Consider the following 4,818-nt stretch of genomic DNA (forward strand, 5'->3'; position numbering starts at 1 on the left):
GTAACCCCTGCTGTCTTGGTGTACTGGCTTCCTCTTGAGCAGTGGGCAGTGAACCCGGTAAGGCTGTGACAGTCAGGGCAAGGTAAATCCTCTTATGACGGGGGAGGGTGGGACTCAAAACAATTTTTAGGTTTGGAGCTTCAGAGACAAAGAAGATGGTAATACTTTCTTTGGAAATGGGACATGTTGTTAAGAGAGGAAAATGTTTGGAGACAAAGATGAGGAGTTTAATGTTGACATGGAGACCTTGGGGCATTGATGGACCATGCAGTACAAACGACCGGCAGGCAGATGCAGGAATTGGGAAAACAGATTTGTTTTTTGTTTACTTCTAGAAATTATTAAAAGAATCTAAACACAATGCCTTTAATGACTTTATATGGTATACTTTTGCTCTAGGTTTTTAATAGTATATGATTTCCTTATTTTTGTCCATCAGAATTTGAAGGCATTTTTAATTAAACTTTTAAATTTAATTAAAAAGATCTTGGGGGATCTTTACATTATAATTTGGTGATGGGGGCACATTTTGTGTTTTTGCCATAGGAATTTTTCCCTTATCGGAACATGTTTTGATCTTTGTGTTAACTTAAATATCGGCAGATTTAATGAACAAAGTTCCTTGGAACTGAGGAGTTCTGACAACATAGCAGTGTGTTAGTTATTTATTGCTTCATTGATTAGCAAATCAGAAATCTCTTAAAATGGAAGTCCATTAATAAATATCTCCCTTTAAAAAGAGATGTTCTGAGAGTAATTCTATTAGGCTAGAAGCCTGCTAAACTAGTCAACTCTAGACACATTCTTCTACAAAGGAGAGGAAAAACTCCAAACAGAATGCATGACAAGTACATGTGGATAGAAAATGTATATTTAGCTTCAGAAAATAATAATCACATTATATCTAAATGTCAGTTTCATGCTGGGAAAAATATGATGACCTTTTAACATCTAAGCTTGACAATATTTACATAAAAATGAAAAACTCAGTCTATCTTCATATAGTAGGTTTAATGTGATTCTTTAAACAGTCATATGTATTTTTAGCAATTAAGAGGAGCTTTGAGCGTGGCAGTATCATAGCCAAGGAGGTTTATCCCCAGAGTGATTATTGCTAATTGAAAACTTTTTTCCAATACCCTGCCATGATAACTTGCAATATAGTGAGCATTGGCAATTTTTGAAAGTCTTTATGGAAACTGTATTAAAAAATAAAAATTAAAAATTAAGAGGAAAAATATTCTTTTATATGTTTACATATATTTACCAACTCTGATGCTCTTTATTATTTCCCAAAGATTTAGGTTTTCACCTGGTTTCATTTCCCTCCAATTACACATAAGGTAGACCTTTTGATCTCATCTCACAGCTCCCCAAGGCTCTGTTCTCCTTTTCTCCCCAATCCTTTTTCCTACTCTCCTTCAGATTGGATAATTTTTATTGATCTATTTTCTTTTTTTCCTTTAGAATTATTTTATTAGATCATAAATATACAACAGCTTAACTCTATACACACACTTACATTTTTTGAAAGGAAAAAGTTAGATCTTATTACACCAGGATCCTGGCTAATAGCTTTTCAAAACTTTGAGAAAAATCTTTACAAAAGTTTCCCATATCACCTGAAACTTACAAATTTAACATCATCAAAGAAGGAATGCTTCCACACTCTTACACAGACCACTAGAAACAGCAATTGAAAAGCTAATAAACTTTATCAAAGGCACGTTTTTTTACAATCCTTCCTCCACAGAAAGGTAACGTTATTAAGCAATCCAATCTACTCACAAAATGGCTGCCTACATCTGCTCTGGTGTCTTCTGCCATATCATTGTACATCTATGCATGACAGAGACAAAAGTTTCCTTAACATTGTTGTTTCCGTAACCTGAAGCTGTTCTGCCACTCAGGGCTCTCACACTGTTCTACTTACACAGTGAAGCCCATGGCAAATAGGAAGAAGCCAATATTGGCTCTTCTCATCGCAATCCCCACTGCCTCCTGGGCCATAACGTCCTCCACCATAGGGTCTGGCTCGTGTTCCTGCTACTACCAAGGTTTCCACTTCTCATTGGACCATAGTTACAATGTTGCTGGTTATAATTTCCAAAATCATTGTAATTTCCCCTTCCATAATTTCCCACTCCCTAGTTGCCATAACCTGTATCCAGGTCCTTCACCACCATATCCTCCTCTTCCTCTTCTATAACCAGGGTTACCTCTAAAGTTGCCACCAATAGGTCCTCCTCCATACCCATGATAGCTATCTCCAAATCCAAATCCACTTCCCTATCCATCAGATCCTCCACTAAAGTTATTTCTTGGTCCTGGTCCTGGTCTGAAATTTCTACCACCACCACCATGAATCCCCTAAAACAAAGTTGCCTCCTCTTCCACTCATAGAACTTTGAACTTCCTGCATTTCTTCTCTAGACAAAGCCTTTCTTACATCTGCATTATAACCATGGATGGTCTGGTATTTCTGCAGTACAATTTTATCCACAGGATCATGGTGATCAAAAGTAACAAATTTGTGGCGGGGCACTAGTGGCAGGATGATTCAGCTGTGTGAGGGACTGGGACTCTTCTTGTCTCAGAGGGCATGGAGAGTCTAACCCATCCACGGACAACTTCCTGGAGTCTGCTGCCACCCTGGGCTCTGTGTTCCAGGGACCAGTTGGGTGAACAGCTCATAGTGGGGTCTCTCTGGGGAAAGATGAATAGCTGCCCCCAGGAGTAGGTGGAAATGTCCAGAAAAGGGAATGGAGTTTTGAATTACCCTCCTTTGCTATCCACCAGGCTTCAGGTCGGGAGCCAAACAGAGGCTCATCACAGTCAGATGGAGTGTGACTGATCAGTCTGTATTTGTTCTTCTCCCTTGGTGTTAGGATTGGTTGCTGCACTTTGAGGGGGTAGTCTCAGAGTTCCCCTTGGCCCCTAAGACCTTCATGCCCACTCTGCTGGTTCTGTTAGCCTTCTCCACCCAGGGTGGGTCAAAGTCTGGAGGGTGGACTGGGTGCCCGCAGGGCTGCCACACGTAGTCTCAAGCATGTGTGACGCCCCAGTGTTGACCCGGCAGGCCCCTGGCAGCGGTGCTGAAGATGGAGGGTCTGCATCCCACTGATGGCCAGCTCTGTGGGGGTCTTCATGCTGCCGGTGATCCTGGGTGACAGTGGGTGTGCTCTGCCAACTGGACCCTGCTTCCAAGGCTCCCTGGTGCAAAGAGCTTTACAAGAATTGTCTCATTTAATCTTCTCAACAAATTGAAGTAGCTTCAATTTTGTCCATTTTATAGATCAGAAAACTGAGGCTTCAAAGGGTCAGGTCACATATTGATCTATTTCCACGTTGGCTGATGTTTCCTCTGTCATTGTCACCTTGATGGTGAACCATCCATATTTCAGATATAGCACTTTTTTATTTGTAGAAATTACAGCTGGGCGTGGTGGCACTTGCCTGTAATCTCAGCTGCTAAAGCAGCTGAGGCCAGAGGATCACTCGAACCCAGGAGTTTGAGGATGCAGTGAGCTAAGGTGTTGCCACTGCACTTTAGCCTGGGTGACAGAGTCAGACTCAGTCAGAAAAAAAGAAAGAGAGAGGGAGAGAGAAAGAAAAAAAAGAAAGAGAGAAAGAGAGAGAGAGAAAGAAAGAAGAAAGAAAGAAAGAAAGAAAGAGAGAAGGAAGGAAGGAAGGAAGGAAGGAAGGAAGGAAGGAAGAGAGAGAAAGAAGGAAAGAAAAAATAATTAACAGTATTATAGTTGATGATTACTTTTTATAGTTTCTATTTTTCTGCTAAGGTATAATAATTTTCACACATTACGAGAATATTATCCTTTTCATATTTAGTCATGATTATAATAGCTGCTTTAAAATCCTGGTCAGCTAATTTCAACATCTGGGTCATCTCAAGATTTGTCTATATTGATTGTCTTTTCTTTTATGAATGGGCCATCTTTTGCTACTTATTTTTATGTTGAATAATTTTTTATTGTATCCAGGAAGTGGCAAATAATGTGTTATAGAAAATCTCGATTCTATTATGTTCCTTCAAAGACTATTGGATTTTTTTTTTAATGAGGCTGTTAACATGGCTGAAATAAAACTGAAAATTATTTTCTCCCCTGTGGTAGGTGGCAGCTCAGATTTCAGTTCAGTTGTTTTATCCTTGAGACTGCCTTCTGTCTAAAAGTTACAAAAAATGGGGATTTCATCCAGGGCCAGTCTTTCCTTACAAATACCAAATCCACTCTATTTTTCACCTGTTTTGCTTGCCCTCCAGTGCTTTCAATGGATTGTTTTTATACCTTGTCTCAAGTTTACAGTTGTTAATCTTTGGTCTGAGAGGAGCTCATTGCCCCTGTCCTAATCCCCAGAAAATGGAGTGGCTGTTTGCGCTAAATCCATTGTCTTGAGCATCTTCAATCATCTCTCATTTCATGTTCCCTTTTCCTTTCCCCATTGTCTTCCTGAAATGGAGAGTGGTATTGTAAGAGGATAGGACAAAATGTTCGAGCAGGTAACAAGAAAGTCTTCACTCTTTGAGTTATTATTCTTTCTAAATTATTACACTGCAGAGAATTTGCCCGTATTCCTCGGCAGGTAGCATCTCAAGAGGGAGCGTATTGAGTATACTAGGTAGATAGAAGTGAGATACAGCTGGAGTCTGAATTGCAGAGATTATTTGAAACCTGCTGCTTCCTTTTATGCCAGGAAGGTTAATATTAACTCTTTTATTGGACAACCAAATGTGCTGAGTATAAGAAAATTAATTTATAAAAAATATTAAATATGATACATGAATCACTATTATCTTGTGTA

At 39.5% G+C, this 4,818-nt stretch overlaps 1 non-coding gene across 1 annotated transcript; it reads left to right on the top strand.

Moving 5' to 3' along the window:
• The first annotated feature begins 1,058 nt into the window (after positions 1 to 1,058).
• LOC123644297 lies at positions 1,059 to 1,199 on the top strand. Its single transcript, XR_006737104.1, has one exon. It is a non-coding gene; the product is annotated as a U4 spliceosomal RNA (small nuclear RNA).
• The last annotated feature ends 3,619 nt before the right edge of the window (positions 1,200 to 4,818 follow it).

Source organism: Lemur catta, chromosome 8 (genome assembly GCF_020740605.2).
Source record: "Lemur catta isolate mLemCat1 chromosome 8, mLemCat1.pri, whole genome shotgun sequence".
NCBI classification, from domain to species: Eukaryota; Metazoa; Chordata; class Mammalia; order Primates; family Lemuridae; genus Lemur; species Lemur catta.